At 37.2% G+C, this 27,603-nt stretch overlaps 1 protein-coding gene across 2 annotated transcripts in view; it reads left to right on the top strand.

The window, feature by feature from the left end:
- LOC123871599 (syndecan) overlaps nt 1–27,603 on the top strand; it is a 310,798-nt gene that overhangs the window by 2,910 nt on the left and 280,285 nt on the right. The window lies entirely within an intron of this gene.

The following is a 27,603-nucleotide window of genomic DNA, read 5'->3' on the forward strand; positions in this document are numbered from 1 at the left end:
CTTTAATCTTCAAAGATTCATCTGAATGTCTTTTATGTGTATATATATTTCTTTCTTTTTCCTTATCTCCGGTACGGGTCAAATCCAGTTGTTACATAGTTGGTTGTATTTGTGCTCTATTTTCTCCTCTACAATATCTTCCACGCAGAGGCAATTTGTATAATTTCTAAATTGTCTCTGGTCTGGTCTGGTCAACCTTCAGTCATATCTCCGCCTTATGAATACTTTCCCTTCACATCCTTAAGTACACCCAAGACAATTTTTTTAAGACTTCCGCGGAATTTGTTGCTTAGAAACTAGTTTTTATATGCCTTAATTTTTTTCATAATAAATAGCGACCTGCTGGCATAAGTTAATGCTATAATATTCTGTGACTTCAATGCCAATGCTTCTAACCTTAACAATAATCTGGGTGCTTTTAATGAATTGGAACTTTAAATGAAAGAAAAAAAATACCATCCAGTAACTGCCTATGAAATACTGGAATCATGTAGAGGATGTCTTTCATTCTAGTTAAGTGTTAGAATGACCTGTTCGTATGATGATGAAGATGTAAATTGGGCGTTAACCTATTTAAAACAGGCCCATAGTCATAGGCCTAATCTTTGTCATTAAGAATCCGAAAGGCACAAAAACTGCAAACCTAGAAAATCTTTGTAAATTGGTTTTGTGCAAGGCGCTGCTTCAAAGAACTAATTGGCTGAGTGCTTAATTTCCAACAAACCAACTTCTTAGCAATAACAAAATTTGTCGGAACCAACTGAGGACAAAAAGAATGCGACTTCAATAGAAATAAAAGCAAGCGCGGAGCCTGCAGCGTATCCGGGGCTGGAAGGACTGTGGTAGGTAGCTGTGTGAAAACTAAATCCATACTTATATTATAAATGCGAGAGTTTGTCTGTCTGTCAGACTGCTACGTTTTCACGGCCCAACCGCTGAACCGATTTTGATGAAATTTGGTACAGGCTTGGGGTGCATCCCGGGGAAGGGTATAAGCTACTTTTTATCCCGGAAAATCGATTCAAAAAAACCGAAATCCACGCGAGCGAAGCCGCGTGCATCCTCTAGTAGGTACATCATAATATTGTAAAAGCTGAATAAAGTGTAGAAGTCAAGAAAGTTCATTTACGACCACGATATCCAATCCTGTTAGGAAATTCTTCGCACGTACATACAAATTGTGGAACCAACTTACTACGGCGCGGCGGTGTTTCCACATTCTGTGTAATAAACTTCCAGATTACGGGGTTTTCAAGGGGTAGATCAATTTTCAATTAGTCTGTAACGCATTGGCTGTTCCTTTGGAATTGGTACTGCAAATGTTCATAACCGCAGCACGCCGGTAACTATATTTTAACATCAGGAGTTTCGCTTGCCCGTTATTCATAAACTCTCTAAGTCTATACCTGCCCATGCAAAATATCACATCGATCTGTTACTTCGTTGCGAAGTGATTGAAGGACAAACCAATAAACCAACAAATAAACACATGTTCGCATTTATAGTATCGAAAGGGCATGGAAGCTCTCTACAATCGTTAAAAAAATAGTGAGTTTCAAATTAGTTACAGAATTTTTACCGACCAATCTGACACTGGTGAATTGCATTGTGCTGTTCTGGCACTACAAAAAGCCACTAAACAAGAAAAGAAGAAGAAGTCTTTACGTACCTAAAAATCAGCGCTGCGGTAGGCAAATACTGCAGCATCTTGCTGAGGCAGAGCCCTTTTAGCCCACAGACACAATACTGGTCTTAGTATTTTCTATTCTTAAGTTTAATTGATAATTTGTATGAAATGTATTTTTATTTTTACTCTTTTTTTGTGATTTTGTTGAGCTGAATAAATTTTTATTTATTTTTATTTATTTACCTGTATTACCATCTCCCAGATACTTACTTGTCTGCATCCGTCACTCAGGGGCAACGTGTGAAATAGGCCGACCGACCCGCGCCATTGTCGACGTGGTTTTTGTTTATGCTCCAACCAGAACGAGCCGGTGTAAACAATATCTTTAAACCGGTGAAACTGGGTTTGCTCTTGAATTCGTGCTATAAAATCTACATAATACTTATACCTATTTGGGAGCTATCCCTTTTTGGGAGCTATCTGTGAAATGATTTAAATGGCATTACAGTTACTAACCTATCAATGAGTCTACAAAGATTTATGTTATTAGTTATTATGTACCTACTACTTACAACATATGAAAATTGTTTCTAGGTCAGCGAATCATGCTAATCTGCTAAAAACAGACAAATCTGCATGGTGCAAATTCCATCACAAAACCACACAGGTCCTCCAAAAGTCAAAACATTACAATACTCATGGTACTGGAGCATCCTCAACCTGACCCTTCAGTGATCCAACAGTTGGCGACCCTACATCAAAAAGCGCTGTGTTGGTAGCCCCGTCAATAGGAGTAGGCGATAAGTGGTGTTATTCAAGGGGTGGACCAACAAATTCCTGAAAGGCCGGCAACGCATCGGTGGTACCTCTGGTGCTGCAAATGTTCATGAGCGGCGGTAATCACTTAACATTATGTGACCCGCCTGCTCGTTAGGCCTGCTAGTTTTTATATATAAAAAAAAGTGAATTGCAGAAAGTGATGGACTCAGCGGCACCAGACTGTTGAGCATGGAAATATCTAAGAGAGACATATCTTTAGTAGGTAAATGTTGTGGACGATGATGAAGTTGTGGATTTAAACCAGAGTTCTTTTTTTAACGCCCGACCCAAAAAGAAGGGTGTTATAAGTTTGACGTGTGTATCTGTGTATCTGTCTGTGGCATCGTAGCTCCTAAACTAATGAACCGATTTTAATTTAGTTTTTTTTTGTTTGAAAGGTGGCTTGATCGAGAGTGTTCTTAGCTATAATCCAAAAAAATCGGTTCAGCCGTTTGAAAGTTATCAGCTCTATTCTAGTTGCTGTAACCTTCACTTGTCGGGGGTGTTATAAATTTTTAATTTACACTTGTTGCAATTGCACCCTAAAGAAATAAGTAGATATCTTACCTAGTATAATTAAAATAACATACGTATACAGACATGAGTAGATTTAGCCACCGCAACCAAAGCCAAAGTATAATATTAATTAAAGTGACAAACTATAGCTGAAGTGTTAATTGGACGAAGTTGAAAACGTTGCGAAAGCGTGGGTAGGTAGATACGTCGGCAAATATTTGTACGCGCTGATGGAAAATAAATATTAGTTAAGTACAACTTATATTTACGAGTATAGCTACCTACTCAATAACCTTCACGGAGGTGGACTTGAAACTTTGTACTTAATGCTTAAATATTTCTTTTTAAGGAAAAGTTTGGAAATTACATTTCTCAGTAATCGTCGCACCTACCTACAAGTTAAGATTTTTTTTGCATGATTGTACAAATCGCAAGTTCTTTAAGAGGAAAAGGATTGACCTTGTCACTTTGATTGCATCACACACAACACATGCATCAAATGCATCTACCAGTGGTTCGTAATGCATTTCCTAAAACTAAAATACCTACACATCTAATTATTCATGCGCTATTTGAATATTATTAGTTGGCGCGAATTTAAACACTAGGTACCTATCCACATAAATATATCTTCAGTTTTTCGCTCAAAGCGGTGAGGTCTTAAGAAAGACTTCTTCTGCGCTAAGAGGTACAGAACAAATATTTACGACGATCTTGAGGTCTTGAGGTTTGCGTCTGTCACAAATTCTCAAGGATGTCGAGTGTCGAGCGAGGAGCTGGCCGGTAAAAGCTTTGCAAAGATTCCAGCTGGGAATTCCAGCTTGGGAAGTGGACGAAGATGTAAATTAATGTAAACATTGGCTTTTGCCGTAGTTTGTCTCAGATCGAGGACTACTTAAATGTAGTAAAAAAATATATGAATAACTAGAGGATGCCCGCGACTTCGTCCGCGTGGATTTATGTTTTTAAAGCTCGCGTGGGAACTGTTTGATTTTCCGGGATAAAATGCCTATGTCAATTACAGGGACGCAAACTACCTCGGTACCAAACATACAAATCGGTTAAGCGGATGGGTTTTTAGGAATCCCGTGGGAACTCTTTGATTTTCCGGGATAAAAAGTAGCCTATGTCCGTCCCCGGGATATAAGCTAACCTTGTACCAAATTTCGTCAGAATCGGTTAAACTGTTGGGCCGTGAAAAGGTAGCAGACAGACAGACACACTTTCCCATTTATAATATTAAGTATGGATTATACTTAGTAGGAACTAGGAATGACTGATCGGACCTGAATGAAATCTTTATTCCTTTGTTTCTCGAGCTTGCCTATTCCATATCCGCTCTTATCATGCAAGCTCTACTAGGTAAGTTTACAGTAAGGACACACTATCGCATTTAAAAAACTGGTCGGTGCGAGATAGATTCGCATTCGATGGGTTCCGTATCCCTACAACCGTACAAAAATATCATTTTTAGGGTTCCGTACCTCAAAAGGAAAAACGGAACCCTTATAGGATCACTTTGTTGTCTGTCTGTCAAGAAACCTATAGGGTACTTCTCGTTGCCCTAGAATCATGAAATTTGGCAAGTAGGTAGGTCTTATAGCACAGATACAGGAATAAATCTGAAAACCACAAATTCACGGTTTTGGATGTTTCCCTTCACTTATGTGCTATAAGACATCCTATGCCAAATTTCATGATTCTAGGTCAGCGGAAAGTATCCTGTAGATTTCTTGACAGGCAGACAGCCAAGTCCAAAGATCGCGGATAAGCAAGCATAGTGTGGGACGCCCTCCAAGCACGATGGACCGACGATGTTTAAAGAGGCTGGCGGGAAGTGGCTGGATTAGAAAGGCTGAGGACCGTGTGTGGTGGCGTTCCTTAAGGAAGGCCTATGTGCAACAGTGGATGTCCACAGGCTGATAATGATGACGAGCAAACGAGCAAGCGGGTGAACCTTTGCAGCACACCAGAGGAACCGACAACGCGTTGTCGCTTTTTCAAGAATTTGTTGAATCGCCCTATTTAACTCCATCAACATTTTGAGCCTGAAGGATATTTAGTACCTACTTACTTAATAATAATATTATAATAGTATGGATACGCAACCCACATAATATAACTTTCGCAAATAAAAATATGTTTTTTGATCACATATCTAATAATTAAAATTGCAGGAAGTTTATGAGAAAAAAATATTCTTACTCGGGACTTTTATTAAGAAGACATCAATTGGCAGTAAATTATTATCGCAGAGTCCCGCAACGCAAGTATGCGGATTTATGTGAAGCATTATTACATTTTGTGACGGACGTTTTTTATCGCGTTTGATAAGAGGCCTACTTTATGTGAGCACCGTGATTTAGCCGCCCATATTTCGCTAATAAAACAAAATTTTATGGTGGGATTTTGGGTCTCTATTACCTGATTGTTTTTAGATGTTCAAAGCATTGTTCCTCATTTTAAGGGTTCCGTATCCCAAGGGTGCCAATTGCCTCTATTACTAAGCCTCCGCTGTCTGTCAGTCCGCGTCCGTCTGTCCGTCAGCGGGCTATTAAGTACTTTGATGAAGAAAAAAAAACCGGTCAGTCGGACTCCCAAACGAAGGGTTCCGTACAATCATATAGTTACTGTACGTACTGTACTTTTTAATTTGCATGGCGGCCGTTTTGAATGTCACCATGTTGTTTTTATTATCTGTTCTTCTAAGGGCCAATTTCACCGACAAAACTAAACGCGATTAGTTCACGCTAAACTCAGTTTACGCACATAACTGAGTTTAGGGCCATAGTTTGCATTTCACCGACGTCAATTAAACGCAGTTAAAGCTAAACTCGTTTTAAATTCTAAACCACCAATTTTCGACGTTTAGCTCAGTTAAACCGAGTTTAGAGAGCTTTCAAGTGTATATTTTCATACTAATGTAAACTAATCTTTGCTGATTATCAATATGAAAAGAGGATTGGCATTAGCTTTTGATGATAGTGATGCTGATGTAATATGTTGTTCGTCGTCCAAGATGGATGGCAAGAGAAGAAGCACATCGACTCTTCACGCTTTTCAGCCAATGAAGCCGCGTTGGTTTTTTTATTTTCGACAATGTTGAAGTGTCTTTCGACGACTTCAGCAAGAGCCAATTTTTCGCTGGCGGCAAAAATGGCGCCAGCGAGTTTTTTCTTTTTGACATAACTAGTAGCAAAGTAAAAACAACAACAACTAACAATACAAAATAACGACAAAATTAATAAAACAAAATACTATAACAAAAAAACTTATATTGATATCAATTTCAAATACTTAAATAATAAAAACTTTAAAAAGAAACACAATGACAAACACCATACAACACCGACCAGAAAAGAAAAAGAACAAAGAGCAGGTATAGCACAATGACAATGCGCTTTGTTCTTGCAACTAAAACTTAGTTTTACCAAACGCGATTAGTATAGAGCTGGTGAAATCGGTTTGACTTAAACTGAGTTCAAATTGTTTGTTTAAACTCAGTTAAGCTAAACTTAGTTTTATTAAACTAGGTTTCTGTAGCGAATGGTGAAATCCGCCCTAAGTATAGAGGCAATAGAAATACACACTGAAAATTTCAACTCTTTATCCATTACGGTTTACGAGCTGCTAACAGACATACAGACAGACAGCATAATAGAGTCCCTCATGTACGGAACTTTAAAAATTTGGACATGAAGAGCATAATTTTGATTTCAATCATTTCAATAAGTCTTCAAGCTTAACATGGCATCAACGCATCTGTTAAAATAACATCGTTTGTCTGTAGGTAGACTAATAAATCAAGCATAAAATATATCACGGATTAATACTTTTCTCCTTTACAAAGCAAAAAAGCTTTTCTATTAATTATTTTACTTTCGTATTTTAGGGACTAAAGACTTAAAACAATAAATCATTACAATAACTAGCGTATGACATCTGGTAAGCATCTGCAGGATTGACTAGGTAGCTTCTCACAGGGCTTGTCTGTCAGAAATTACGCTTACAAATTAGTTAGAATTAATTGACTAAAAAAATTACTTAATAGGTTCCATGAAAGTTCGAACCTTGATAGCTAGAGATAAATAAACTACTACTTATAGTCCGCGACAGGTCGACATGGCAATGGGGTGGGGACGCTCCACCTCCACCTTTTGCGTACCTACTATATGTATAGTAGGTGTACATATATTTGTCTATAACATGTAAAATTGAATATACAAAAATTAACATTAACATTGTGTAAAGTTAACATAATATTATGTTATAAAACTATTACAATCAGTGAAACCATCGTTGCTAGAATATACGAAGGGATAGAGTGGTCCCAAAACAAAGAGTGCCATTTATACTACGATGCTTGGGATATAAAGGTAAATAAATAATTCAGAAGCCACCTTAGCCTTGTTTTATTTAGGTCTGAAAGCGCTTCCAAATTAATGCACGTTATATGGGTCAAGAGAATGAAGTCATTGACAAAAGACTCTCAAATGTACACCGAGCATAATATTAAACCACCATTATGTTTATCTACCTGTCAGCTCAGCGAGTTGCGAAGCTGAAGTGGGAATGGACAGGGTACAAAGTTCGGAGAGCCAACAGATGTTGGGGTCCCAAACTGCTAGAATAGCGACCTCGTACTGAAACTGGCCTGCCCTTTCCGAAGCGAAGTTGCCATTCCAGCATCTTGGGACTCGTATATCAGTTCTTAACTATGTTTCCCGCACATTGCCGCTTCTACGCAACTAGACTACTTCTGTTGGACTACGTCGGTTACTCTGGTTCTTCTACGGATCTCTTCATTTCTGTTTGATCGTGTAGAAAAACTTCGGGCATAGCTCTCTCCATCGCCTCCTTAGTGACTGAGCTTTTTTATAAAGCCCAATAGTTAGTGACCATTTCACTCTACAGGTCTTTAAGTTCTATTTATCCATGCAAAAATCACGTCGATCCGTTGCTCCGTTGCGGCGTAATTGAAGAACAAACCAACTTTTGCATTTCTCACATTAAAGTTACTACCTAGTGATTCGGTGTACCTACCTAAGTAGTAGGCTCCCTGTCACCATGGCCAAAACTTGGTCAAGATACTTAACACATATTGTGTGGCCTGTTTGAACAGACATTTAAGTAACTATTTCCTGCAAAAAGAAAATATCCATTAAGCTCTACAGTTTTTAATTCCATTCTCGGTAACGCCTCGCAAAGGGGAATTAACAGGGCTCTCTCCGTCACTTACTCCATACAATCGTAGTTCCAATTTCATTTGAATATTAAGCAACCAAAGTCCATGAAATTTTGCAGAAATATTCTAGAAAGTAATATCTGTGCCTGTGGTGTTTTAGATTTTTCTAAAAATATGTAGTTTTAAAATTACAGAGGCTCAAAGATTTGTATGTGAATTTTTAAGACCGCATAACTTTGAAACCAAATATTATAACGGAAATCTGGAAAACCACAGGCATAGATATTAGTTTCTAGAATATGTCTGCATAATTTCATGGACTTGGTTGCTTAATATTCAAATGAAATTGGAACTACGATTGTATGAAGCGAGTAACGGAGAGAGCCCTGTTAATCGGTTTTAGCGACGAAGTGTCTAATGAAATCTCGCGTTGAGACAATTTACGGGTTCAATTACGTGTCTTGTGTTCAATTACGTTGAAATCAAGAAGTCCTTGTAAATAAAACGCTCATTCTGTGTAGAAGACGGATGCGTCTAGTTAAGCGTTGTAGTACAGGGTACTGACGCGACGGGCAACTTTCGAAGCTCGCTTCCATTGTTCCGCCCCGTTTTTCTAGATAGCACACGATTCCTAATTAATTTTACAAGTAAGTATCTATTCAGATCTTTCTATAGTTGGGCTCCTAGGCTGAATTCATATTGAAATCATTTGCTGCGGAGATTGAACTAAAAATTACTAGGTACCTAAAGAAGGGAAAACAAAAATCATGTTGGATTGGCTATGGTTTTAGCCACAAAGTCCTAATTAAATCGTGTGTTGAGACAGTTGATTCTTATGTTCAATTACGCTGACATCAAGAAGTCCTTGTAAATAAAACTCTCATTCTATGTACAGGAGCGGATGCGTCTAGTTAAACGTTGTTGTAGTACAGGGTACTGACGCGGTGGACAACTTTAGAAGCTCGCTTGCACAGCCAAAACTGTTCGGCGCCGTTTTGATTTATCGTGCAAAATGTTGGAAAAATCCCTGAGTACGGAACCCTCAGTGCGCGAGTCTAACTCGCACTTGGCTGTTTTTTCTACGTAGCACACGATTTTTAAACATCTATTTTCAGCTGCATAGGACTTAGGTTTTCAGTTTTTAATTTGGGTTAAAAGCTACGTAGTAAACTTTTTTTTAGAAATAAGTTTCAGTTCCTGACGACGACGATAACAATACTAGGTTTTGCCATTTTTTAGAAAAAGAACGGTAACTATTATACTTTAGAGACTATAGTGACAAGTGTAAATTAAAAAATTTCAACACCACCGACAAATCATTTTCAAATAAATAATTATGTATATCTAGGCAACGTCCATCTTGACAGATTGACATTCGTCAATTGACACTTGAATATTATGAACCTAAGGGTTATCTAACCTTCTTTTCTACAAGAAAACTAGAAAATAGCTGATAACTTTTAAACGGCTGAACCAATTTTTTTGGATTATAGCTAAGAACACTCTCGATCAAGCCACCTTTCAAACAAAAAAAAGTAAATTAAAATCGGCTCAGTCGTTTAGGCGCTACGATGCCACAGACAGATACACAGATACACCGATACACAGATACACAGACACACAGACACACAGATACACAGATACACACGTCAAACTTATAACACCCCTCTTTTTGGGTCGGGGGTTAAAAAGGTGTCAAGTTTTCCGGCTAACGTTATAATGGGAACAGTTACCGTGGATGAAAGCAATTTGCATCAGCACAACAAATTGGGCCTGTGCGCCGCGCAGACATGTCAAATGTTTTGCGATCGTCGCCTGATGGATGCTGATAGATTGCTGCAACTTTGCATCGCTAATAGCTACACAACGCGATGGAGCAACATGGAAGTAATTATTTAACAAGCAAAGTAATACACTTTAAGCTAAAGACACACTACGGCACTATACACTAAAAAACCGGCCAAGTGCGAGTCAGACTCGTGCACCGAGGGTTCCGCACTCGGGTATTTTTTCCAACATTTTGTACGATAAATTAAAAACTATTACGCATAAAAATAGATGATAAAAAACTGTTTTAGAATGTACAGATAAAGTTCTTTCATAATTATGATACCCCACTTGGTATAGTTATCTTACTTTGAAAATTGAAACGCATTTTAATTTTTTTTTATGATGTAACCACAAATTCGCGATTTTCAGATTTATTCCTGTACTTGTATTATAAGACCTACCTACCTGCCAAACATGATTCTAGGTCAACGGGAAGTACCCTATAGGTTTCTTGACAGACGCGACGGACGGACGAACGGACAGACAGACAACAAAGTTATCCTATAAGGGTTCCGTTTTTCCTTTTGAGGTACGGAACCCTACAAACTCAGGCTGAGCCTACTTTGACTTTGCGCAGACTTAATCTACAGTTAAAACGAGACAGATTTATGTCAGCGATATAGCTCTGCCTCATTTTAACAGTGTCTTAAGTCTGAGCAAAGCCAAAGTGCACTCTATACAGGGTGTTTGGTAATTAGTATATAATGACGACACGTACCCATGCTACTTTGATCTCATAAATACAATGCTGAAGTAAAATGATGAAATAAAATTTCCATACAAAATATATTTTTTTTAATGACCAAGTTTTCATGGCTCTTATGTGCCCTAACGCACTGAGATCGTTGGCCTTGGCCTATCTAAAGATGGCCAACGATCTCAGTGCGTTAGGGCACGTTAGGGTCATGAAAAACTTTGACATAATTTTTTTTTTTAATTTTGTATGGAAATTTTTATAATCTTATTTCGTCATTATAGTTCAGCATTGTGTTTATCAGATCAAAGTAGCATGGGTACGTGTCGTCATTATATACTAATTACCAAACATCCTGTAGATCTCAGGCTACGTGTCTACGTGTGTCCACTGTGAGACCTAGTTGCAGACAGAAGTGTCGGTGTCGCTCAGTGTCCGCGACATCGCCCTGTAGACACGCAATGCTCAGATTCCGATACAAGTGTACGAATTTCGAACTTGCGCGAAACTTTTAGCTAGAGTCTAGACCAAGACGCCACGGACGTGGTTTGCGGAGGAAATAAAATCTTTAAATTATATTTTACTAGAGGATGCCCGCGACTTCGTCCGCGTGGATTTAGGTTTTTAAGATCTCGTGGGAACTCTTTGATTTTCCGGGATAAAAAGTAACCTATGTCCGTCCCCGGGATATAAGCTAAGCCTGTACCAAATTTCGTCAGAATCGGTTAAACTGTTGGGCCGTGAAAAGGTAGCAGACAGACAGACAGACACACATTTATAATACTAGCTGATACCCGCGACTTCGTTCGCGTGGATGTAGGTTTTTAAAATTCCCGTGGGAAATCTTTGATTTTCTGGGATAAAAAGTAGCCTATGTGCTAATCCAGGGTATAATCTATCTCCATTCTAAATTTCAGCCCAATCTGTCCAGTAGTTTTTGCGTGAAGGAGTAACAAACATACACACACACACACACACACATACAAACTTTCTCCTTTATAATATTAGTGTGATTAGTATGGAAGTGTGAATGAAGCGCTGCCAGAACTACGATATGCTATGATGATACTATGATATACTATGATGACAATGTAGATATGTATGTATATTATAATGTATGTATAGAGACTTTTTTGCTCAATACGAAATAACAGAATGATTTTCTAATTCAGTGGAATTCGGACGTTGCATAATGTTACCAGAGATAAAACAGTTCCCACACACAAAAAAGAGATAACAAATTCAAGTAAAAAATAGTTTTTAGATGCCAGTTACTTATCTCTGTACCATTTCGTTAAAATCAATTAAACGGATGGGTTGTGCAAAGTTAAGACACAATTTGCACTTATAATAATATTAAGTTATTAGTTTATTGCTTATGTATTCTGTGATATTAATATGGATTACTTGTTTCAAATATCGATTATTCATTATGTGCAGCTGACTAGTTATAAACTTTATAAAACTCTTCCACCTTTCCACGTCACAAGTCATGCATTCGGAACGGATTTCTATTTTAATACTTACTTCCATTCGAAGCGATACCCTTAGCACAAGTTTTCACATCTCGACGGCAATGATAGATAGATAAAGATAGAGAAAGTTTTATTGCCACACAAATTATATTTCATCGCTTCATTCGAAGATGTAAATTAATAAGTTCGTAAAATTATTATATCTTTGAATGAAGCGACTCATATAATTGTGATAGAACTTCACAGGTACGAGTAAGTTCGTTAAGTCATCAAATATTGTAATCACTCACGATAGTTTAAAGTAAACGCTAAAATAAGAAAAATAAAGTGCTTAAAAGCAGCCTTATCACTGAAAGTTACCTTTTCCAGACAACTCTCATTTTTTAATTTATTTGCTTATAGCCTTAGAAGAGAACCCTCTCATGGATTCTTAGTATAGAAAAAATATCAGGGTAAAATGAAGCTTTAGCCAATTTGCAAGCAACAAGCAAATATATCCCGTAGGTTACTTACCAACAATTTATATTTCGCAGTTTGAGGCTTGATCTACGGAAAAATTCAAGCCTCAACAAGGCAGTTTTAATCTATGTATTTTACTTCGACGTCCGCGTCAATGTTGCGATTTTCGAAATCTATCAAAGTATTCGAGATGTACAATCTCGTGCTAAATCTGCAGGTCTCATCGTCGTCTGCGTCGCCTCAAGCCCATTATATTAGTTCACTTCGAAGAAGATCGTATTTAAACTTGCGAGAGGTACCTACCTACTGCAGTACGAATAACAAAGTATTTTTAGATGTAACTTCGTTTCAAGTGGATGCCGTCTACTCTTTACATTGAATATTTTAAGACGACTGAATGTTGGTACCAGTTGGTACCTACAATATTTACGTACCAATAAAATATGTAGGAGTACTTTATGTGGAGCGTCATCGAATTAAGAGTAGCACTCCAGCCGATTGCCTCAAGAGTGAGAATTGGGAATTGATAAAAAAATGTTATGAATACCTAGAGAATTTCGGCGAATATGGGAAATATTATGGTGACGTGGTCAAAACTACCTCACGGACAAAACACTATAGGTACTACAGTGGCACGTTTCTTTGATAATAACTAATTACAGTTAATTAAACATTTATTTAATAATTCTGACGCTGGCTTGGATTATACTGTAAGAATGGAAACGGTGGTCGTCTAATAAGAAAACGCCATTTTGAACGCTTCAGATGTCGCTGAACGAATGAAACATGCAAACCTGCATACCCTCAGAAGATCCGATTGGCGTAAAGTGGCGAAGGACAGGCATGAGTAACAGCAAAGAGAGAGAAAGAGCAAGGGAGACAGAGATAGAGAATATTTTGAAAATGAAAACAACTTTGACAAGCTTTTAAAATAAGTCTTCAGTTTCCTCAATTTATAACTGCCAAACTAAATCTTATTATTAAAATATGTTCAGAGAAATATCGTGTGGACCTTGTTTTCATGTCTCTATCACAGGTCAAATGGTTGGTCCCAAAATTGCTATGATAGAATCGGATATCCTACTAACAGCACTCAGCTCTGCTATTTTGGGGGAGGGCGATTGTCAATTCATTGATTGTTGAGACGCAAGGTCCATTAAATCTATAACGACTAAATGTTCAGAGGCACTGCGGTTGTTCAGTATGGAGTATGGACGGGAAAATATGATCAGACCATACAATTTTAGCAGATTTCTGCTACGTCAGTGTCATGCTTTTTACTCTCTCAAATAACTTTAGAGCTGATTTTACGATTTCAACAAAATTCGGGTCAAATAAATCAAACTCTTCTGGAACTTAATCAGTCATGGTAAATTAAGCGTAGACCGGATATGCACCTTCCTGGTAACGGGTTAGAATACAGGCCAATCACCTCTGAATTTACGAAAAAGAGCTGAGGTACCTACTATAAAGTTTATAGTACCTACTATATAGTTGCTAATAAATAAATAAATAAACATAAGACAAAGGGTGACTTTATCGCCGGACATCTCTACTTAGTGTGGGAGAATTTAACAATAAACCGAAATGTTATTGTATTATAATATTATCTTTTGCCTAAGGGTGTGATGATTCAGGTTCACTTAATCACAACCTAAGTGTTACCTACGTCTTACGAGTCCAAAGTCTCAGTCTCAACATTAAAACTTATCTATTTTCTCATAATATGCTAGGTCTGCGACTCTACCCCGTTTGGCAAGCAAATAAAAAAGACACTAAGAACTAGCCATAACATTGTTACTCACATTTCGCAAAATAAAGAATCATTTCATTTCATTTCATTTCATTAGCCCGCACAGCGAATAAAAATTGCGTGATTTTTTTTCGCAATTCTGTAGTAACACTTGCAATCATATTATGCTGGAGATAATACTCACTTGTGATATAAAATTCGCACAGGAAAGCAGTGTGCACGCAGTGCGGTGTCGCGCGAATATTTTGTGCAGTATAGAGTTAGTTGTATGTCGCTCACCGCATTCGCAGTGCGTGCGTGATATTCCGTACGCAGAAAATAAATCGCGCGATAAAAAGTCGCGAGAATAAAAATCGATATGCTGGCTAGGCCTAAGCGTAACTGTGCGACAACTATGCACTGCGAAACCACGCTGCTGCCTTTGCCACAGAATATACCTTTAATACTAACCTGTTATATGTAATACTCCAGCTCGCTGGACTGATGAGCTGACGAAGGTGGCGGGGAAAGGGTGGATGAGGAAAGCAGAGGACCGTGTTTGGTGGCGCGCTCTTGGAAAGACCTATGTCCAGTAGTAGACGCATGCAGGCGAATGGAATGGAATGTAATACAAAATCGTAAACGTGTACGCGCGCGCTCAGTTTGATACCTTTGATTTTGATTCATTCTGGATTCTCAAAAAAAAAACTCTGAGCACACTATCCAATTCTACAAAGAATGTGTAAACTTCATTCATATGGGAATAATCTATGTTGTTACATTTTATCATTATTATCAGCTGATTACTAAAGTGGTTAATTGCGTTCAATAATATTATTACTATCATTATTATCAATTTATGTAGATAGGTACTTCACGTGTTCAAATTATAATATTGTTGCACTATTGTCGTACCCACTCCTAGCAAAAGCTTAACGCTTAGTTGGAGGGGAAAGGGGAATTTTAGTCATGATTAAAATGACTAATATTCTTTAAAAAAACGCAGACGCTTTTATATTTGTATACTTATTATATATTCAAAGATTCAAAAGTACTTGTAAAAGTCTAATTGAATAAAAATATTTTGAATTTTGAATTTATACGCTGATTGCTGTAAGTATACGCAGAGAACATTATGGAGAACTCTCAGGCATGCTGGTTTCCTCACTGTTTTCCTTTACAAGTGATATTTTAATTGGTTAAAACGTATAACTAACAAACTTGAAGAAATAAAACAGAATAATGTTCATCTTAAAATTCACAACTGAGGTGATTAATAAATATGCATGATAAACAATGCTCATCTATGTAAGAAAACAACAGGTTTCCTTGTAGTCATAAATTTGATTTCAAGGACCAATGATCTAATCTTTGAATTAATATTGAAGTAAGCTGCAATAACTCAACAGTTTACGGGACAAACTATAATTTGAAAGATTGTAGGTTGAAATAGGTACCATCGCTGGGCTTTTGGGTAAAAGTAAAGTAAAATATTCTTTATTGTACACCAACAAGACAGTAATATATAAATAACAATAAAGATTTATGTACAAGAGGCGGCCTTATCGCTAAAATAGCGATCTCTTCCAGGCAACCTTAGGGTGAGGAGATAATAAAAATTAAAGAAAGTGGAAGGGGTGTACTAATAAAATATCTATACATTCGTCATGTTGTAGGCATGCCTGTTTGACACAATATCACTACCCATAATATAATAATGTGAAGGTGCGTTTGTTTGGTGGTTTGTCCATCAATGACGTCGCAACGGAGCAACGTATTTACGTTTTTTTTTTGCATCGGGATAGAGTACTCATATTGTGTCTGAAGAGTTGAGTGACACAGGCTACTTTTCAATCGTGGCGATCACAGTCATATTGTAACTTAACTTTAACCACCTAAAATTAGTATATACTAAAATAGTCAGACCTTAAATTTACTGGGTTATGATTTGTAGCTGCATATTGTGTTGAATCAAACGAAACACATAGTCTCACGAAATAACAATAAACGGCCTTCATTTTCAAAAATACCATATCATTTGCGTCGTAAAGTGAAGTGACCTGAATCCCTGAATTCAGGAATTTTATATCAACAATAATATTTACGATATGTCGTAAAATAAAGCGGTAAAATACTGAAATTTTAATAATTTACAATTACTCGTGTTTACTTTGTTTTATGTTTAACCCCCGACCAAAAAAGAGGGGTGTTATAAGTTTGACGTGTGTATCTGTGTGTCTGTGTATCTGTGTATCTGTCTGAGGCATCGTAGCTCCTAAAGTAATGAACCGATTTTAATTTAGTTTTTTTTGTTTGAAAGGTGGCTTGATCGAGAGTGTTCTTAGCTATAATCCAAGAAAATCGGTTCAGCCGTTTGAAAGTTATCAGCTCTTTTCTAGTTACTGTAACCTTCACTTGTCGGGGGTGTTATAAATTTTTAATTTACACTTGTTTAAACATTATCATCACCCGGTCCTCAGCCTTCCTCATCCAGTTACCTCCCGCCAGCCATTTTATATCGTCGGTCCATCGTGCCACTGACACAGGCCAAACTATTGGCAAGCTGAAGTGGCAGTGGCCAGACCATGTCTGTCGTAGAGGAGATGGACGTTGGAGCCGAAAAGTCCTTGAGTGGAGACCGCGTATAAGCAAGCGTAGTGTAGGACGCCCTCCAGCACTATCGACCGACGATATTTTTTAATATCATAAATGAAATGAACAATTTTCGCTGTCATCATCTTAACCATCGTTGGCCTACCACTAAGCACAGGTCTCCTTTCAGAATGAGAAGGGTTTAGGCCATATACCTAGTTAACCACGCTGGCCAAGTGCGAATTGGCAGCATTCACAAACCTTTGAGAACATTATAGGGAGCTTTTAGGCATGCAGGTTTCCTACCGATGTTTTCTTTTATAGTTATAGCAAATGAGAGCTTAAGCAATAGGTACAATCCTTTTTTTAACCTCCGACCCAAAAAGTGAGGTGTTATAAGTTTGACGTGTGTATGTCTGTGGCATCGTAGCTCCTAAACTAATGAACCGATTTTAATTTAGTTTTTTTTTTTGTTTGAAAGGCGGCTTAATCAAGAGTGTTCTTAGCTATAATCCAAGAAAATCGGTTCAGCCGTTTGAAAGATATCAGCTCTTTTCTAGTTATCACTGTAACCTTCACTTGTCGGGGGTGTTATTAATTTTATAATTTACACTTGTTATTGATATAATGTACCTACTACTATTATACTACTACAAGTTATTATAAAAGCCGGAGCATGGAAGGTTCACGAGGAATGAGACTAAAAAAAAAACAAAATGAAGTTAAATTAAGTAAGTACCTAACTAGGTCCTTAATTTTTGTATGAGTTCTACTGAATTTTTTAAAATCTAATTGCGCTTTTTTATTCCAACCGGAAGCTACCCAATCTACATGAAGAAGATTAGAACCCAAATCCGTCATAAATAAAAATATTCATGGAATTGAGGCCAGGAAACAGTCGGTTGGCGCGCGTGATAAGTAAAATCCATAATCTATGTTCGCGTACATCGGAAACTGTAATCTTTTCATTTAATGGTCCTAAATGCTATTTTTTTTTAAAGCATCGAAGTTAGGCAGTTTTCAGACTACCGAGTACTGACGAATAACGAGACATTAACGAGTTAAGCTAATAACCTTTCCTTTCGGCTTTGCCGTAGTCGGGTAAAAACTAGAAACGAGTTGGCGAGCAACGAGAAGCGAGTGTGTGGTTGGGATACTTTTATCGCTGGGCTATGCGAGTAATCGCTCGTCATACATTAAATTATCATTATTTTGACTGCCGAGAGGGCGCTGAGCGCGTTTTTCTTTGATAAGTCTTATTGATGCAGCAAACTATAAGTGGAGAGAGCATTGTGTCAGCTAATTAAGTCAAAGTAAGTGTCAATTAAGTATAAAAGTTAAAGTATTAAGTAGTTAAGTTAAGTATATAAGTATATTTACATCTCTTGTGGCACCATACATCAATTGTTCGTTTCTTGAATGAGAAAATAGTTAATTAATAAACATTCGTTTAGGAGCTACGTTGCCATAGACAGATACACAGATACACACTTCAAACTTATAACACCCCTTTTTTTGTGTCGGGGGTTAAAAATTAGTATAATCGAACTAAAAATGAGAGGAAATAGAACATAGAGGCTATAAAAGTTGAACTCCACAATATATCTAGTGAGTCGATCCGATCGGAAACTGTAGTCTGCAATATTAATCACGGATCCCGGATCCCGGCCGAACTGCATTGATTTTATCCTTTACGCCTTTTACTAAATCTGGCTACCTATTGAAGTTTTGATAGTGTTTTGCATTTCAAGAGACGAAGTTCGCAATGGCAGACTGAAATCTGAATTTTATCTACAAAATTGGGCTTTAATAAAACTTCTAAGTGGACTTGAGAGTATCTAACTTAGATCTTTTTTCGGATGAAAGTAAGTCCGAAAGAACGTTTTCGGCGAACGGAATTTAGACGACATAAGGATGGAAACGACGAGACCGAAAAATTCCTGTGCACACTCTCCGAAATAATATAATCCTATAAACAAGTGTAAATTAAAAATTTATAACACCCCCGACAAGTGAAGGTTACAGTAACTAGAAAAGAGCTGATAACTTTTAAACGACTGAACCGATTTTCTTGGATTATAGCTAAGAACACTCTCGATCAAGCCACCTTTCAAATAAAAAAAACTAAATTAAAATCGGTTCATTAGTTTAGGCGCTACGGTGCCACAGACAGATACACAGATACACACGTCAAACTTATAACACCCCTCTTTTTGGGTCGGGGGTTAAATACTGATCAGCCGGCAATTTTACGGCGCTGATCGCGACTTTGAAGTTTCGCCAGAAAAAGAGAGTCTTCGCCATGAGTCTCCTAGTTCGACGATGAACGGTATCCAGGGTAGCTAGATATATGATGGTCTGTGCCGCTACGCGCTTGCTTCCCACAATACCTTCTTATTTTGTGCTTTGCGAACGAGCTTCACCTCAAAGATTTGTATGTGAATTTTTAAGACCGCGTAACTTTGAAACCGAATATTTTAACGGAAATGTGGAAAACCACAGGCATAGATATTAGTTTCTAGAATATGTCTGCATTTCATGGACTTTGGTTGCTTTATATTCAAATGAAATTGGAACTACGTTTGTATGGAGCGAGTGACGGAGAGACCCCTCTTAAGCTACCTTGCTTTTATGTGACTGTTTTAAAAGGTACGAGTAAGGACATTTCCATGTGTCGCACGACAGCCTTGCCTGAACCCATTAATTTTGCAGACGACATTTCCGATCGATTCCGGGGAAACGTCTAGCTGTCGCTTAAATATCAATTCAGTTTCAGAGATAGGCAAATGAATGATTTCGGTAAACGGTATTCATATTCGTGCGATTTGCTACTCGTACGAGTAATTTGCTGATGTAGAGTAGGTACAGAAGTGAATACTGATCAATGTAATATTGTACATACCTTGTAGGCAAGCGCACTCCAATCCAAACCTCATCATTGCTTTACATTACGCCTGATTATCGTCAAGCGCAAGCCTATCGTACGTAGCACAAAAAAATTAGTACGTGCAACCTTTTTTTTCGAGGGGGAAATTTTCTTAAGATACCCGCTCCGGTTATGTGGATTTCTATCCCTACAATTTTTTTTTTTTTTAATTATATAGACTAGCACTTGGCTGCAATCAGACTCGCTAGCAAGTGATGATGCAGCCTAAGATGGAGCGCGCTTGCCTAGAAGTTGCCTATGAAAGTTGAAGGTACCCATATTATAGGTGGATGCCGGAAGGGCGTTCCACATCCTGGCGGTTCGGATTAGAAAAGAGGAAGCAAATCGCTTCGTACGTGTTCGAGGAACTTCGACTACGTATAGTAGAAGTAAAACCGTGGTCTTACTCGGCCACGTGACCTGAGATGCGGCGTCTCCCAATGCCCTTAGATCTCATGAAAGAGAAGGATATACAAGAGAGAAGAGTTAACGTTTTAGGAAGAGAGGCTTTTGCAAAACTTGTGTTGCAGTGCTGAACACTCTGAATATTTCAACTCTTTACTTTTTACGTTCATGAGATGCAGTCTGCTGACAGACGGAGGCGACGGGCAGACGGACGGACAGCGGAGGCTTGGTAATTAAATTAGGGTCCCGTTGGCATCCTAACGGAACCATTAAAAGTCCGGCAAATATCGTCACTTTTCACAATTTCAAACAAGCTCCCTTACTAAGCGCTTTTGACGTTTTATAAAGAGTTGCTAATTTGATTAGTTGCCAACATCCCTATTATAGCGATAAATTAGCGCAGTGAATAGTTACTCTATATAGAAAGGAAATTAAATATTGAATTGCAAATCTCGCTCGACGTCATCCGCTTTTAATAAAAAAACGGCCAAGTGCGAGTCAGTCTCGCGCACCGAGGGTTCTGTACTCGGGTATTTTTTCCGACATTTTGCACGATAAATCAAAAACTGTTATGCATAAAAATAAATAAAAATCTGTTTTAGAATGTACAGGGAAAGCCCTTTCATATGGTTCCCCACTTGATATAGTTACATTAGTTACGAGTATCTTTCTTTGAAAATTGAAAATAGCATTATTTTTTCATGAACACGTTTTAATTTTTTGCGTGTGATATAAAATAAATTCACGATTTCCGGATTTTTTCCTTTACCGCTTGTGCTATAAGACCTACCTATCTGCCAAACATGATTCTAGGTCAACGGGAAGTACCCTATAGGTTTACACGACGGACAGGCAACAAAGTGATCCTATAAAGGTTCCGTTTTTCCTTTTGAGGTACGGAACCCTAACAAGGGTATTCTTACATAACATTGTCGTGAGCAATAAATATGGTAATCACGCTGAACGCACGATGTTGCCGCAAATATTGATAGATTGGGAGCCGATGGCATAAAAAATCATTGATGAAGGAAGTAATAATAAAAGTCTTTGTAGAAAATTCAATCATTGACTCACGTGCCAGACGTCCACATTAATTAAGCTTTGACAGTAAAAACAAACGAAGGCCAACTTCTGTTCATTGTTCCTGCGTTTTTAGTGAAAAAATACAGACTGGCACTTTTGCCATCTACTACCCACTTCTCATTTATTCATTTCACTAGATGATGCCCGCGACTTCGTCCGGTTATCGATTGTCGATTTAAGTTTTTCGGAATCCCGTGGGAACTCTTTGATTTTCCGGGATAAGAAGTAGCCTATGTGCTAATCCTAGATATATCTATCTCCATTCCAAATTTCAGCCAAATCTGTCCATTAGTTTTTGCGTGAAAGAATAACAAATACACACATACATACAAACTTTTGCCTTTATAATATTAGTGTGATAGTGTGATTCATGTGTATGTAATTATTTGACAATGAGTAGATTTTTTTTGGTCAATTTGACTTTGGTAGTTCAGAATTTCAAGATCACGACGTCTGGCAAAAGATTTTTTATAGTAAGCATATCTACTCAAATTAAAACATAATAACTAAATAACAAAGACGAAGCAAATCATTTGAGCAATCGCCCATAGTGATTTTTTTTGTAGCAATACCAGCGATACCTAATCTTACCTTGCCGCCATGTTCATTCCTTGTTTACGTTTTAAATATTCTACAAATTGCAATGACGAGATAATCATGTAGGTATATTAAAGCGAAGTTGCTACCAGCTCCTTAGCTATAAGTTCACTTTCCATTTCTGAAATACGTAAATGAATAAAATCGATGAATTAAACATGAAATTCAAGGAATTGCAAATGTAGATATTCAAGAAACTTAATCAAACGGCTCGCGATCACTTCACAAGTTAAATTCACTTTCATTGAAATGAAAACGGTTGAACGGTCACTGAACGCTAAAACTTCGTGTCTTATATTTTTGCTATGTAACATTGTAACCATTTTTTTGTAGCTGAAATATTCGTATATAAGAGAATAGCTTATTCCCGCGACTTCGTCCGCACGGTTAACACAAATATCAAACCCCTATTTTACCCCCTTGGGGGCTGAATTTTCAAAAATCCTTTCTTAGCAGATTTTTACGTCATAAATAGCTATTTTGCATGTTAGATTTCAGCCCCATCGGTCCAGTACTTTGAGCTGTGAGTTGATAGATCAATCAGTCAGTCAGTCAGCTTTTCCTTTTATATACCTACATAGATATTGATTTGACCTAAAGTAAAAAAGTACCCAAAGACTTAAAATATTGCGTGATGTAGACTAAATTACTAATTTCCCATTTATGGGATAATTTTAATTTAAGTTCGCAAACAAAGTCAGTGATGTAAAGAGACTTTTGGTGGATGGAAATTTTTGATCCTTTTACGTAGATAGTTAAAAATAAATAATTAGCAATCCGTGGGAGTTAACCTTAACAACCGCGTGTAAACAAAGATTACCATTATAATATAAAAACAATGGAAATGGCAGACAAACACATTAATTGCATGTCACAGACCATTACCTGCGTGACAAATAGACAAATCATTCTAAACCTAGACATTTGTACTATCTTCATACATAATATAATGTAATGCTTGTAAATAAATTAAATAAATAACAATTTACCGACAGTAAAGAATTCTGAATAATTCCGAAGAATTATTTTTATTTATTTAAAGAAATTCCGCCTACTCTAGTTATGTAAATCAATACGTCTTAGGTTAAGGCCTAAAGCTGAGATTTATGGACCAAAATTTTACTTTGACAGACATGACGACAGCGTTTAGCTTTGATAAAAATCTGTTAAATTTTAACTGAAACTTACCTAAGTTTGAGCCAAGTCAAAGTAGGTATTCTCTAGGTCTAGGTAAATCTAACTGACTGAGATTAGTGTAATTTGATTTTGTTTCTACTCTATTAAGAGTTAAAACGGGACAGCGTTATTGCTCTAATCATTTACAGTTCAGCTAAAAGTTAGGTCTGAGAAAAGTCAAAGGACGCTCTGTAGCTGATCTCAGACCGAGATCAATAGTAGAGATAATAATATCTATAGAGTTAAAACAAGAGATCCTTATGACGGAATTCCGCGTATTCCTGGTACATACGCGTACAAAAATCAGCGTTTTCAGCTTGCGTATTTCCACTAGATTTGTCCCCAGCCTTAAGTTCTCTTTAGGGAAACAGAAAATAATAAAATACTTACTTAATTTGAACAAAAAAAAAAATTGGCACGCAAAACGTGTTCCGTGCAAGAATTAAAAGCATTATAACAACATTAGTTATGCATTGCATTCTTAAAGCAATGCACCCTACTTTGAGGATGCATTGTAAAAATTTTTTCAAAAGAAAAATAAAACCGACTTCAAAAACCAAAAACACTAAAAAGTAGAAAATAATTTTTGTTTAGCTACACATGTAATGTACCTAGGTATGAAGTCGAGCGAGCATATTAAAACAAAATTAGAAATCCAAGAGTGAAGCTCGCCCGACTTCATACCTAGGTACATTACATGTGTAGCTAAACAAAAATTATTTTCTACTTTTTAGTGTTTTTGGTTTTTGAAGTCGGTTTTATTTTTCTTTTGAAAATTTTTTATTTCACAATTTTTAGTGGCCCCACTGTACTATAATATGCTATACCCAGTTAAAACCCTACTGTTTACTAAGCTATTACAGTGATCGCGAGCAATTTGCTCTTATCCATTGAGGAGTTCTGTTCTCCATCTCCGAAGATATTCATCAGATCTTCACCAAATTTATATGGGACCACCTGCACAGTATACCCTTTCAAACAAAAAAAAAAATTTCCAAATCGGTCCAGGGGTCTTTGAGTAATCGGGGAACATACATAAAAAAAAAAAAAAAAGATCCCGACGAATTGAGAACCTCCTCCTTTTTTGGAAGTCGGTTAAAAAAAGAACAATGCATTCCCTTTACATAAATGGAAATCTAGTTTTATTTGTCTCATTGAGTTAAGTGGGTACGTACTTATAGCAAGGCTGTACTCAATGATGTAATGAACAACGATGTCATTCAGTGATACTGATGACTGACATGAGTGGAAGATAATTATCCTATAATGCATTTTTATGTAAAGCCAGATACGACGACGTTGCAAACCGCCGAAACTAAAATTATTCAATCTATGTGTAGTGATAATGATAATTGATGGTATTATGTTTCATGGATAAGTTACTAAAAGAGTCCCTATGCCTTAAAATTATTGTTTCGTCCTTATTTAGCAATATTAAAAAGAAAAGGATGCAGCTACTCTAGTTTGTAGAAAAACGACAGAATCGACGGCAATCTAATATTCAGGCTAACACACAAGTCACCAACTTCGTATATTATGCTAATTTTGTAGCAACTGGTTCTGCAAGGAACTGCATTTAAGTAATTTGTATTTTACCATAATATCATACGCAAATATAATTTGTAAAACAGATGTTGCAACGAAATATTATCTATTTTCTTGCTCTTACAAACAAGCGATGTCTAATTTGTCACTTTGGACATTATGGATATGGTGTAAGATATGATTTACAAGCGTTTTGAGGCATTTGATATAATGGTAAAGACTGTAACGTTTAGTTAAAGTATGTTCTTTACTTGAATTATCACCAGGTGAGATTGCAGTCAAGTGCTGACTTGTATCTGAATAAAAAAAAGTTTCGCTCATTGTCTATTTAGCCAGCTAACAGTAGGTACTTGAACGGGTTCTTTGATTTCCTTACGGATTACTGAATTCCTGTGCTGAATTCTGATATTGTGTACATTATTTTCTTCATATTTTTTTCGCCACAGCTTCTGCTTGGCACCATCATAATCAACGCATAATTAGGGCCATGACGCGCGTTTCTGTGAGCCAAGATTTAATTACTAATCACGCAACGCGCAACGTTATAAATTAGCCTTATCCAAATTTGGATTTCGGATTTTATGCGTAAACGCTTTTGTTACTGATATACAACAAGTTGAGGCCCGCGACTTCGTCCGCGTGGATCTAGGTTTTTTCAATCCCGTGGAAATATTTTGATTTTCCGGGATAAAAAGTAACCTATGTCACTCCGTCCGTGGTTCCGTTGTGGCTTGATTGAAGGACAAACAAACACACTTTCGCATTTATAGTTTTGGTATGATATGATTAGCTTTAAGTGTTGCTTAAGGAAAATCAACTCACTAGATTTTTCATACTTCAGCACTACAACCCTTTTGGCCAAATCAACAGCTTTCTTCTAGCTTTTTGCCATGTATGCGCAAGCATTAAAAATTGCTGAATTCTAAATAACTGCCTAAAATACTATAAAATACAGTATAAACTATCTTAAATCAAATATACAGCCAAGCCTCAGCGTAATCCTCAGTAATCGAAATACAGTTTCATAAATTGCGTTCCCTCCGTTTGATGGAAATTAAATGTCAACCGGCGGCCATTCGCCTTAATTACCCTCAATTGTTTTTACCAGTAATAAATTGTTTAGATTCGGTATGCCGAAAGGAGGTTGGAAATCGCAGTAAATTGTTTGGAATCCAGAGATTTACCTTAATGGTAGAATAGAAATTTTAACTTGAAGTACACATAGCGCAGTGAAACTGCCCAACAGAACGTTATCTGACTGCGCGCGTACTTGTGTACGATTTCGAAAAGTAGGTTGCACTAAGTCCCTGATCAAAACCCTGACTTACGTACAACCGTTAACGGTAACCACCTGTAATGCAACTGGCCCTAGGAATAAAATATCTTTGTACCAACTTTGGATAGATATTGGTATAGGGATGATGACTACTAGTCAAATCAGCGTCTTTTTATCAAATTTCAAAACGCTTGCTTAGTAAGGGAGCTTGTATGAAATACACAGGTGTGACGTCATAAACATAAACGTAATTTGACGTACTTTTGAGTTAAATCGACAATTGAAAATGGTCAGCAAACTTAAAACTCACAGCGGACGGGGATTTCACGAATTTTTTACGATCTTCTATTGAATAGTTCCTAAGAAATAATTTATTTTTGACATAGTCATCATTCCAGTTGCTTTAAGGGAATATTTCTCTTAACAATCCACGAGCTGCAGTTATGAAAATTCTTATGTTAATTTATGACAAGTTTAGCCCACGATTCGCCTCGAGGGCGGCATGGCCTAGTTGCGACAGCTTACATTAAACAATTGCATTTATTGGACTACTTGAATTGCTAGGCAATCGGTAGACAACTTGTTATGAAAGTTAAAAATTAATTAATGTGTTTATTTCATGTAGGTTAATAATTCTGTGGTATATAATGTCTTAACTAAACTAAAATGCTATTGCTATCCCTTACACAACGCTCCCTGGGAATAAGGATAGCATTAGATTTAGCTCTGTCAATTTAGTTTAGAGACAGTGTGCAACAGAATTAGCCACATCATCGGATCGAAACGCCAAATTGCTTTACGGTACGTATTTGCCGAGAAGGTGGTAACTAGCCACGGCCGAAGCCAGTCAGACCATTCAAACACAATAACTATAACTTCCGAAATGGCTTCTGCTGAAAATCAAGAAACCACAAATTCACGGTTTTCGGATTTTCCCCTTTACTTGTGCTATAATGCCTTTCATGATTCACAGCCAGCAGGAAGTAACTTATAGGTTTTGATTCCCTTGTCTTGACAGACGGACAGACAACGAAGTTGCCCTATAATTCCTTTTTTCCTTTTGAGGTGTGAAACCCTAAAGATTATTATCACGTCATCTACATATCTATAATCTGATTGGATTACTGAACACATCTCGGCCCATCTCCGCTTTGGTGGACACCGGGTTTATTGTCACCTCATGCAACATTAGATTCCTTTGCAGTTGCGGTTTCGTGCGTGATTGTACACCGGTAAAGCGTCTGTCCACGAGATTTATGAGAGAGCGTGATAATCGAAACTTTGTAGTTACGTTAACGATACAAAAACTGCACTACCGCGTTTAATTAATGTCTTTTGGTAGCGCGTTTTTTCTTAATTCGCTGTGATTTTCGTTTGTAACGATGTGTGATATCTCACTTTTTTAAGGTTCCGTACTTTAAAAGGAAAAAAGGAACCCTTATAGGATTGCTTCGTTGTCTGTCTGTATGTGTATCTGTATGTCTGTTTTTATATCTATCTGTATTTTGTAGGTACCTATGACTGTCTATCCTATCTGTCAACTAAAGAGAATCAAAATCTATAGGGTACTTCCCGATGACCTAGAATCATGTTTAATATCAATGACTTACATCACAAAAAAAACCTGTCAATTGCGAATCGAACTCTCACACGAAGGGTTCTGTAC

Source organism: Maniola jurtina, chromosome 2 (assembly GCF_905333055.1).
Source record: "Maniola jurtina chromosome 2, ilManJurt1.1, whole genome shotgun sequence".
In the NCBI taxonomy this organism is placed as follows: Eukaryota; Metazoa; Arthropoda; class Insecta; order Lepidoptera; family Nymphalidae; genus Maniola; species Maniola jurtina.